Source organism: Pelobates fuscus, chromosome 9, assembly GCF_036172605.1.
Source record: "Pelobates fuscus isolate aPelFus1 chromosome 9, aPelFus1.pri, whole genome shotgun sequence".
Taxonomy (NCBI): domain Eukaryota; kingdom Metazoa; phylum Chordata; class Amphibia; order Anura; family Pelobatidae; genus Pelobates; species Pelobates fuscus.
Genome location: NC_086325.1, coordinates 26345119 through 26357531, shown reverse-complemented (window position 1 = coordinate 26357531; position 12413 = coordinate 26345119). Strand labels below are relative to the sequence as shown.

At 38.7% G+C, this 12413-nt stretch overlaps 1 pseudogene; it reads left to right on the top strand.

The window, feature by feature from the left end:
- Positions 1-925, top strand: LOC134573625 (olfactory receptor 6C74-like; annotated as a pseudogene).
- Positions 926-12413: the final 11488 nt, after the last annotated feature.

The following is a 12413-nucleotide window of genomic DNA, read 5'->3' as shown; positions in this document are numbered from 1 at the left end:
ATGGATGAATTAAATCAGACTACTGTGACCTTCTTCATTATTAAGGGGATATCAGATGTGCCCAAAGTCCAGGTTCTGATCTTCTTACTGGTTCTGCTAATTTATCTTCTCACCCTTGGTGGTAACATAACCATTCTCCTGCTCGTCTGTTTGGACTATCACTTGCACAATCCCATGTACTTTTCCTGTGTAACCTCTCCATCATGGACATCTGTTGTTCTACTGTAACTCTACACAATATACTTATTATGTGTTTAACGGGAAGTGATAGAGTTTCTTTCTCTACCTGCATGGCACAAATATACTTTTTTTCAAGTTTTACGGCAAACGAGTTGTTGATGCTAACTGCCATGAGCTATGATCGCTACATGGCCATTTGTAAACCTTTGCACTATCGAGTTGTTATGAGGATGAAGAACTGTTATGCATTGGCTGTTTCCATTTGGGCTTTGACATTTATAGATATTATACCGTAAATTCTCTTGCTATAAATCCAATGTAATCAACCATTTCTTCTGTGATATTATGTTTGTTATAAAACTATCCTGCAGTGACACCTCTGCCTTGGATACTTTGTTTTTTTACAGAAGGCCTGCTTCTGTTAAGTCTCTTTCCCTTTCTTCTGACCTTTATCTCTTATCTATTTATTATTGCCACCATACTGAAGATCCGTTCGAGTTCCGGGAGATGGAAAGCATTCTACACATGTTCCTCCCATCTCACGGTTGTTGTTCTGCTTTACTCAATCCTCTCCTGCCAGTATCTAATGCCAATTGCAGTGGGCAATTTGGACTTCAATAAAGGTTTCTCTCTTTTTAACACGGCAGCTGTCCCAATATTAAACCCAATAATTTACAGCTTAAAAAATGAAGATGTGAAGGCAGCTCTGAAACGAAAGATAAAACTGCGATGGTACAATGTTTAGGGCAGAACACCGGGGTATGCCTGAAGTAACAGTGGTGAATAATATTTATCCACAAAGGCCCACCTGTTCTGGTTTAGTGCTGGTAGGAAGAAATGACGATTGTCTGGGAAGATCTGCAAGACCAATGGGACAGTGTTTGTTAACCTTGATGAATAGGGTCAGCATTACAAAATTTGTAAATAATATTAATAATAATAATAGGGTAGGGATTCAAAAATCTACCTCAAGCAGAAAGACTAGATGTCTATCCAAAGGGAAAACAAACTTAGCTCTATTATAGAATTTACAGAGTAGGCTACCTTAATAAATTTTACATATTTATATGCCCAGAAGTTGCTCTGGTAAACAACCAGCCCACGGGACTGTTGTTTAGGGTAATCACTCAAGGCAGATGACTCTGCCATTTTCTGTCCAGATAGCATAGATGTATGCAAATCAGGGAGACTTGGATGGTGCGAGTGTGTCCAAACCGTTCATTGACCAACAATCACCTTCCTGTGTTTTTTTTTGCTACATTGGGCAGATGTCCTTGCTTTATTGGACAGGACATCCAGCTCACATGATTGAGCAGACTTCTTGTTTATCATTGGAAACTAAGCAACTTATTTGCCCTCAGCAAAAAAAACATAGCAGCCTCTTCTCCATTCAGTGCCCCACCTTTATTGGTGTCAGAAACAGCATTCCAAATCACAAATGAAAACGAGCATGTTTGGTCTTGTGTGAGTTGGTTTCCCAGGGATTCTTCAATGTAGTGGCTCGCAAATTGGACTTTTTTCTGATTACCCGATCTGCCTTAATTCACCTGAATTGCAGTTTGGTTTGAAATTAATTTTGAATTCTTGTTACCACTCTATGAATATATACACAAAGTGACAATCTGTTACGCTACTAGGGGTGATTTGGATTGGAACTCAACTGCAGCTTGTAATCTCCCTAATTACAATAGTGAAGAAATGGAGAATCCTTAAGTATTAATACTTTAGCTTTAAGAAAAGAGAGAATCACTGGTAACTTGATTCAACAAAGTTTTAACAAGTGTTAAACTTAAATGAATTGCATTTAGGCAATAATCCAATAAGAAGAAGTGCAAGTAATCAACAACACAAAGTTCAGTATTAAGTATTTCTTCAGAGATGCATTAAGTAACATTAGTTTAAGTAACATTAGTTTGTGAGAATAATCTTCAATAGGAACAATAATCAAGTAGCTAAGAATATTTGCAAAGCAAGAACAGTTCATAGTGAATAAGCATGATGGGAGTTGTCCTTCATGAGATTAGTAACTTGAAGCACTGAATGTAATTGCAAAGCAAGAAACAGTTCATAGTGAATAAGCATGATGGGAGTTGTCCTTCATGAGATTAGTAACTTGAAGCACTGAATGTAATTGCAAAGCAAGAAACAGTTCATAGTGAATAAGCATGATGGGAGTTGTCCTTCATGAGATTAGTAACTTGAAGCACTGAATGTAATTGCAAAGCAAGAAACAGTTCATAGTGAATAAGCATGATGGGAGTTGTCCTTCATGAGATTAGTAACTTGTAGCAATGAAGATTTGAGTAAGCAAGCATTAGTTCATTAATAAATGATATTGCAGACAAATAGCTGAAAGATATACTTAAGGTTAATATGGGTAGTCCTCCAATAGTTCAGAGATATGGTCCACTTGTAAAGTAGCAAAGTATCCGTTCTCCAGTAATCCTTTATGGCATGCAGCAATCCTTGCATTTGCTCAAAGGCTGGAACGGCTTGTCTGAGCTTGTGGAGAGGTAAGTCTGGTGGAAGTAGCTCCCAGTAGCTGAGCCTGTGGAGCCCGCGGTCTCGCGGAGGCAGCTCACACGTTAGCTCAAACAATCAATCACCAAGCACCCTCCCTCTGGCCCAGTCTCCCTAAATACCGTCAGAGCTGTATCAGAGGGGGGTGGGGTCCGGCTCCTCACCGCTGAGTGCCGAACCCGGAAGTGTTACTCCATGACACAATCACAACAAAAGTACAAAACAGTGGCTACATGCAAAGCTAAAAAAATCCCTTTACAGTAAGGGATGTACCCCGAGATTTCCTCTCAATAGAAATATAATAGATAGTGCTATAGCAACAAAGGAGAAAATCAGAACATAGTGTGTAACTATGTAAGATAAAACATGTATTATCCAAACACTTTGGCGGGACCCGTGACTGAAGCACACACGCCGCACCTCTGTTACCTTGGACCTCCACCTTTTAATGAAAATTGCTATGTTCTGTGTATTATTTAATTTGTGTTGTGTCATGTTTTATTTCATATCGACCTGCCAGCTGAGTCTATCTATCTTTGTGGATAAATCAATGTTATACCCTTGCTCAGAATTTGCTTATTGTACCATAGTTGCCTGATTGCCTATATATATATATATATATATATATATATATATATAAATATATATATATTTTTATGTTTAATTTTTTTTGTATGACCGTTGAGCGACATGATGCAAGCTTTTGAAGTTACAGACGCAATACTGGATTATCTGTATGTACATTGATGCTTGAAAACTCTCAATAAAAATTCTTAAAATGGAAAAAATAAATCACTTCTTGTTTTCCTAAATAAAAAATGTTTATTATATATAACTAAACTAAATTATATATATTTTTTAAATGATGCATGATGCCATATTTCACTTTACATCTGCCTTAGCAGCCATGTTGGGTAAGACTCAACTGTTATCTAACCAACTGCTACTCAACTACTGCGATTGCTCTGTGTGAGACTGCAGCCAGTTAGTTAAGTTGAGCAGCTGTTGGTCAGATAACAGGAGAGTCCGATTTAACATGGCTGCGCAGCCAGACAAAAAAGTGACATTTTCTCAAAAAAATAAATAAAAAATATCATGTCACTCACCACTATTATTGAGTCTAGATTTGTCACTGGACAAAAGGTTGAAGTTGATTGATTGAGTCTTATTTCAACCTAGATTACAGAAAAACAACTTAAAGGGACACTATAGTCACCAGAACAACTACAGCTTAATGTAGTTGTCCTGGTGAGTATAATCATTATATGCAGTCATTTTCATGCAAACACTGCCTCCTCAGATGGCCACTGATTCAATGCATCTCTATGAGGAGTTGTTGATTAGCCAAAACTGAGTTTGGGCGTGCCCCTTGCTGATTTTAGCCCTATGGGAAAGCATTGGATTGGCTAAAAATCGGCAATTCGGAGGGGGTGGGGCCAGCACCGGCAGATCTGCACAGCGCTAGAAATAAGGTGAATTTGATTAACTTTTAAGGTGGCTAAGGGGAGGGGGAACAGCCACATATATGGTGGGTTAAGCACTACAGGGTCAGTAATACATGTTTGTGTTCCTGACCCTATAGTGTTCCTTTAATTGTGGAGCTTGCCAGCATTAGGGTATCACGAGTTTGTTAACTGTACGACAACTGGGGGTGACTGCCTTTCGGCCACTCTTGTTTTTCTGTTTAAATATTTTTTTATTGATAATAAATTTTTCAGAAACAATGAAAGTATAATATAACATTCATATAATAAAATGAATAATAATGATAAGACAAAACAGGGGAAATACAAATGATACTAATAAGGAGAAAATAACAAATAAGTTGATGTATGCATGTATAAATATATATAATATGGGACAATATATATAATTATGGTGTCTGATTTATTAAAAAAGTAATGTATATTTTCAATAAATGCTCGATTGAGTATAAATTATGAACACAGCTCATATTTTCTTCTTACATCTCCATCTCACAATATCCATTCATATCTTAAATTGTTTATAGGACTTGATGGAGTATGAAGAGTTAGTTCATATCTTATGTTTTCAAAAGTTGACTGAATAACTTCACTCATGGATTGGATGAGTGGTGACTTCCAGTGTCGGCAAATTACAGAACTGGCAGATATTAGTTTTTGTTTTTTTTCACCATTCAATACATTTTCAGGGAATTTTTTGAATAAGCATAGTTCTGGCAATAAATTTACATGGAATTCAGTAATTGTGTCAATCAATTTGGAAATCTCTTGCAAATATTTAATAATTTGGTGTTGGTGGTGTCAAGATTTAACTGGAAGAGTCTGGACAGGGTTAGATGCCACCTATATATTATTTTGTAATGAGTTTCCTAATGACTAACACAATGTGTGATATCATTTAATGCCAATAGAAAACTATCCCATTCTTCTGTTATTTATACCCCACACGGTTCACTTTCTCACTTCAACATGTAGTCCAACTTGAGACCTACTTCTCCATCAAAAAGTGTCTAACACATAGAGATGGTGCGTTTCTGACCAGGAACGGAAAGATAACCTTTTCTAAATTTGACATTTACAATTTTCTTTTATGCAGATCCTGGTCGGAAAATGGTCACTAATTATTGAAACCAATCTCTTATGTGTAGGGGCGTCTAAAATATTTAAGCCACATTTTTCCTTTAATTGGGCAAAGGATAAAAAAAAATGATATTTAATGTGGATAATAGAATGTGAAGACCAATAGTTAATATCTAAATCAAGGAATGTACGTTGCAATACCGATAGAGGAATAGACCCAGACCTAGTGGCAGAAGGTCAATTTTTTCTATATAAAATATCCAATGTCTTAACAGAAATTTTTAGGGGAGGGATACATGTCTGCCCGCAGACGTTGAGAAGGAGACAAACATATCTTTAAATAAACAAGGAAAAATCTTAAGCCACAGGGGGCAGTTATGCTCCAAATTAAATTGAATTGCCGCGGCTGGATTAGTTGCATAATGGTAATGTGTAAAGTTTGGCAAACCCAAACCTCTTTTTGCACTGATATTTTGTAATACGAATAATTTAATTCTGCTTTTTTTTTCATTCAATACAAATCTCAGAATCTCAGATTGAACCTGTTTAAAAAATGAAAAAGGTATATTAAGAGTGATATCTCTAAGAAAATATAGGATTTTTGGAGGGTGCAATTTTTACCGAATTGATTCTACCAAGACAAATTTCAAGGCTACACCATCTCTCTATGAGCTTGAGATTTTATTGTATTTAATTTAAAGTATGGCATTTTGCCAAGGTCTTGCAAGATACACATCAGCGGAGTAAGGCAGGTCATTGGATTTTATAAAGATAGCATGATGTAATCTACAAAAAGGCCTAGTTTATGTTCTTTATCCCCGACTGCAATGCCCTTGATATTTTTACTTAGATGTATTATATCACCTAAAGGTTCCATTGCCAGTACAAATAGAAATGGTGACAATGGACACCTTGTCTAGTCCCATTGGATAATGTAAAAATTTCAGATACCAATCTAGTTGCAGATACGTTTGCTTGTTGTTGACAATAGGGCACAAATACGGCACTGATTAAAGAATCTGGGATATTAAATCATGGCAGAACCTCCCTTAATTATCCTCAATAAATTCAGTCAAGTGCCTTCTCCACATCCAAAGAGAGGAGCAGAGAAGGTGTGCGACTAATTCTAATTTGGTAAATTAAATTAATAAAATGTTGTCTACCATCAGGTGCCTGACGATTCACAACAAAGCCTACCTGGTCTTTGCAATTATGGATGGGAAAATTTGAGTGAGTCGATTAGCTAATATTTTAGAATATATTTCAGTATCATTATTAATCAAAGAAATTGGGGAAAAATTTGAACAAGCATTCGGTGCTTTACCAGGTTTTGGTATTGTTATTATTTGTGCTTTCAAAGCTTCGCACCTGTGTTAGGCTGGAAATCACAACAGGATCTGGAAACCCTTATGCTGCCATGGACTAATGCCCCAACAATCTGCTTTCCTTTGTCTCTATAATCAGCTGTTGGGAATACTCAATGAAGTCACACCACTCAGATGTAGTATCAATAAGCATTCAAAGGTTTTAATGCATAGTACATCGTATCTATAAAACACAGTTTGTATAGGGGTGTATAAATCAACGGCAAGATTAATCAATCATGGGAGTCTTAGAACTAAAGTTATCATTTTTCATATAACATTTCGTAATGCTGTTAGTTAGTCTCCTTTTCACTGATGCATGTGACAGTCTTAGATTTATGAACCCAATTACAAAATTGCAGGTGCTAGAAAGAATGCTTTTTTTTTTTCAAGTGCAGGATGTTTATAAAAGATAGCGAGAGCTGGTGTCAGGTGCAAGAACACAAGAACAGAAAATATTGTATGTTTAAAAAAATGCGAGTTTAACCTATTTAAAGCATAAGTATCTTGTGTTGTAATCAGGCCTCCTGACCATTCGGTCTTTCAAGCTATGTATACAGTAATACCTTAGCTACGTAATAAGAAATACAGAAGTAGAAAGCAGGACATGAGACTGACGCCCTGTAACATAAAATCTATAGCTCTGTATGTCTAGGGGAATATTCACTAAGCATTGCCAACAACCGGCATTTCACATGAGTTCCAATAATAATTAAATAATTGAGTTAAATAAGGGTTAAAATTCTGACGAAAGACTTATAATATGATATTGTGAAACAGTCAGGACCCGGGCTTTACCAGATGGAATCAAATTAATAGCATCAATAATTTATTTTCGTGATATGGGGAATTTAAAGTTTCAAATTTATTAATATCAATTTGTTTTAGTGGGACCTTGTCCAGAAAGGAGCATATTTTATCTGGCGTGGGCTGTATTGTTTTAGAATCCAAATAATATATTTTTATAAGATAAGATATCACTAATTTTAATAAGATAAGTTACTGTGGAATTACTGGGTGGCCACCATTTCATGTATAAGAGGCACATGGTGAGAACAATGGATGAAGCACATGGTGAGAACAATGGATGGCGGCCATTTTAACTGACAGACACTGTTTTGACTTTTCTACATGGTGCCATCTCGCCGGTATTTGGTGCACAAAGACATCGTTCTGTAGTTTTCAACTACAGAACAGGGGACACATTTAACAGTAATTATTTTTCATATAGCCTGTAAATGTTCTGCGGAATCTGCATTAAACCGTATCTTCCAAACTACTGAACGGATCTGGGTGAATTTTGGATATGTGGTTCACCCACATCCCCAGGTTCCGAGGATATATTTATTGGGTTATTGCATGTTTTGGGGTCCCTGTGATATGTTTTATAATACTGTATTTTCCTGCCTGTGATAATTAAGTTAGTCTATGGTGTTGAGATAATTGTATCACAGGTAGAGGGGAGGATTTATGATGTAATGAATGGGAGTGTTAGCTGTGTTGTTATGTGTTGATTGGTTGTTCTTCAAAACCCTGTGGGCAGTACTATGTTTGTAGAATGTGAATAAAAGAGGCTGTATGTGCCAGTACAGTCAGTTCTTCTTCACCCTCAACACGTAGTCTTGTCTCGTGATTGGAGGGGACAGCTATACTCACACTGGGGATTTCTATGCTCTGTATACTCCCCTGAGCTTTAATCACTTAGCTCTTTTAAGAGCTTGTTCCTGTTACGCTCTCCTGGAGGAGAGGTCTTCACCACATGGTCCTGGAGGACAGAAGTTGATCCAGGGTGGACGAAGACAGTGAGACTCCAGTTAAGCTACGGCGGTTGTGGAGTCTGCGGTGGTTGTAGTGTCCGGTGCAGTGCGGTGCTTGTGGTCCTCGGCGCAGGCTAGGAAGCGTCCATCAACGGAAGGTACTCGGTTGGAGTACGGGGAGTCCGTTACAGTTACCTTAACATTATTATCGCCAATCAAGTGTTTAATCCTGAATTGAGAGATTCTGTGACGCAACTTAGAGGCCAACAAAGATGAGGCACAATTTCCAATTTTCCATTGCTTTTACTCTTAACTTCAGAAAAAGCCGCAAGGGATTCAGAAGGGCCAAATTTATTTTTTTTAGATTTAAAGTATATAATGCTTTTTCTAATTCTTTTACATTTTTTTTAGTTTTCTTTTAATATCCCCAACTTCAAACAGTACCCATACTTGGGCCACACTTTTTTCCCAGTGGGCTGGTTGTCACAGAATACAAAAGTCAAATATGTAATCTGCAGTTCGATTTGCCCATAATATTGCTTTAGAGTTAGAAAAAAAAAATTGTTAATATAGTGTTTGTTGAAATGCACGTCTTCTGAGGTTCCGTGACCATTAGGGACATGTTCCCAAATCTACCAGGAGAAGATAAAAACGTTCACTCTCAATCAGTCCCGGAGCCGTAGAGAGAGGATGTATCCTGTAACAGGTAAGAGCAGACATCGCTGACCTCTACTGAGCAGTACATCTCATACAGGGGACTTTGAATTATCTAACCAGCTCTACCGGCTGTCCCTCACACCAAGAACACATTACTGTGAAATGAAGCACATTATGGAACTTGTACAGGTGTGAACAGCAACTGTAATGTATAACAAAAAAAAAAGGTTACTTGCACACTATCCTAAATCCCTATGCACATTTAAATAACTGGATAATTTTTAGTATCAATCCAATGGCCATTTAAGTGGCAGCTCACTTGCCACATGAAGCCAAAATTTCTTAGATGAGTCCTATGTTAACAATTCAACTTGGTTCTTTAAGCTAAAAGGCACAATCTCTAATAAGACAGAGAGGGGTATTTTTCTAAACCCCTAAACCCCTGTTTTTCATTGTATGTATTGGGGCTGACATGTATTATAGTCATTGCTGCCACCCAGGAGTAGTGGGAGTTTGACTGTTTAATTTTGTATGTTTATAACTTTTAACCAGCCTCAGAAAAGGTGAGACCTTTTGCAGTGTAGGTTTCATCTAAATACCTTTAACTGACAGTCTTGTCAGTGTGTATCAGGTAATTTCGGATCTAAGAGTGTCTTTATATCTAAATATAACCCTGTACCCTTATTACATGTTGCCGATTCAGATGTTTGTATATCATTTTTAGTTGAAGGAAATGTAACTTAAATGTAAATATTCTTTAGGCAAGAAAAGGCAAATGTCGTAAATACTGCTAATCGATTTCCCAGAAGTAGAATAGGAATGTAACATAGGCCTGGCTGGACACAACTGGCTTCTGCATTTTGTGACCATTCTACTGGACAAAATGTTCAAGGTTCGGTGGAGACTTTTTGATAAACAACAATTTACAAATGTTTCCACAGATTCTTATTCAGAGTTGGGTTTGGGCTGTGACTTGGTAACTCCTAGACATTTTAGTTTATTTTTTGTGTCACAATAAAAATGTTTTGCACTTGCAGCGTTAGGTATGTGGTGTAGACCAAAAAGTATATATATTGTTATTTAATTTGGAATGTATGCATATGGTAAATTTCAGGGCCTTGTTTTTCTATAATTGATTGCCGGTATTAGATTTTGCTACTTTCATAATTAAAATCAAACATAAATACTCTTATTTTTTTCTTAAATTATTGAATGATAGAATTTTCAAAAATTAACCAAACTCATTATACTTACAAAAGGTTAAATCTTCTTAAACCAGTTGTTGGTGGATTAAATATCCGAATTTACAGCAGCTGGAAGCAATGTATAGCACAATATAGATGAAGTCCCAATGGATAAAACACCCCCGATTTTGCTCACACTTCCCTGAGTACTTTAGCCAGTTCTCACTTACACTATGTGTTTTCCAATATTCAGTGATCAAGTCTACCTGTGTGTTCTACAGAGGACCCTGCATGTATAAGAAATTACCCTGACTCTGCTCCAAAGGTTAGTTATGTTTCCCATTCTGAGATACATAAAGCTCTATTCTGGAAATTCTAATAAAGAAACTGGCAGCTACTTTGAACTCTTTGACCTGCAACGCTCTTGAACATGACTACTTTGCTAGACAGCATAGCTTCCTTAACCCCTTAAGGACAGAGCTTCGGAAGCTTGTCTTCCACATTTGGGACACAGCCATTCCATTTTTTTTTCAAACTTTAAATTTTTACGCTGTGCCCATGTCCCATTTTAGAGTATTTTACCAGGCTATATAAGTGCAATTTCCAAGCATCTTCGCAGGTTTTAAATTCAAACTACCCCACAAAGGCCTACCATTTCTTAAAGTAGACACCCCAGGGTATTTCAAAAGGCATATTTTGAACCTTAGCGTGGGATCATTTTTCCGCTAGCGTGTACCAGGTGTAGTGGTAATAAGCGTTTTTTTCTGCCTTTTTGACACACAAAGTGAGTTTGCACAGTATATTTTGCAAACCATATGTGTACTACCACTGTATAATACTTCATATGTTGCTCAGCTATGTCTGCTGAGTACAAAAATACCCCCGTATGTACCTTTGCCAGGTATATGTGGACATCGGAGGGCAGGGGCGTATTAGCCGCAAGGCAAACAAGGCATTTGCCTTGGGCGGCATTTTCCAGGGGGCGGCAAAAAAAGCCGCCCCCAAATGCCCAAGGCAAATGTCTTGTTAGCCTTGCGGCTAACAGACATGCCGGCGGGCTGCTGGGCGGTCGGGCGGCGCTGGTGGGCGCCCGGCGAGGGAGCACTTCCCCTGAGCTGTCTGCTCAGCACCCTCACCAGCCGCAGAGTGAGGCTGGGAGGCGGAGCCGGAATATTACGTCATATTCCGGCTCCCAGCCTCACTCTGAGGCGCGCGAGGGAGCTGAGCAGACAGCTCAGGGGAAGTGCTCCCTCGCCGGCCGCCCGCCCGCCAGGCAGTGCCGCCCGATCGCCCAGCAGCCACTGGACCACCAGGGAGGAAGAGACACCCCCCCAGCATTCCCAAAGGTAAGGAGGCTGGGGGGGGGGGGGTGTTAAATTTAAAAAAAAATGTGTTAAAAATAAATTTAAAAAAATTTGTTAATGTGGGTGGGTGAGTGTGTGTCTGTGTCTGTTAGTGTTTGTGTCTGTTAGTGTTTGTGTCTGTTAGTGTTTGTGTCTGTTAGTGTGTGTGTCTGTTAGTGTGTGTCCGTGTCTGTTAGTGTGTGTGTCTCTGTTAGTGTGTGTGTGTGTGTGTGTCTGTTAGTGTGTGTGTCTGTTAGTGTGTGTGTCTGTTAGTGTGTGTCTGTGTCTGTTAGTGTGTGTCTGTGTCTGTTAGTGTGTGTCTGTGTCTGTTAGTGTCTGACTGTGTGTGTCTGACTGTGTGTGTCTGTTAGTGTGTGTGTCTGTTAGTGTGTGTGTCTGTTAGTGTGTGTGTCTGTTAGTGTGTGTTTGCCTGTGAGTGTGTGTGTATGTTAGTGAGTGTGTGTGTCTGCTAGTTTGTGTCTGCTAGTGAGTGTGTGTCTGTTAGTGTGTGTCTGTTACTGAGTGTGAGTGTGTCTGTTACTGAGTGTGAGTGTGTCTGTTACTGAGTGTGAGTGTGTCTGTTAGCGAGTGTGTGTTTCTGTTAGCGAGTGTGTGTTTCTGTTAGCGAGTGTGTGTTTCTGTTAGCTAGTGTGTGTTTCTGTTAGCTAGTGTATGCGTATCTGTCAGTGAATGTGTGTGTGTGTGTATTTAGAATGCGGGGCGGGGGGAAAGGTTGGGTGGGGGTGGCGCGGGGGGGGGTGGGGGAGGGCGCCTGAGTTTTGTCCTGCCTAGGGCAGCACAAAACCAGGATACACCACTGTCGGAGGGGCACATTTGGGACACA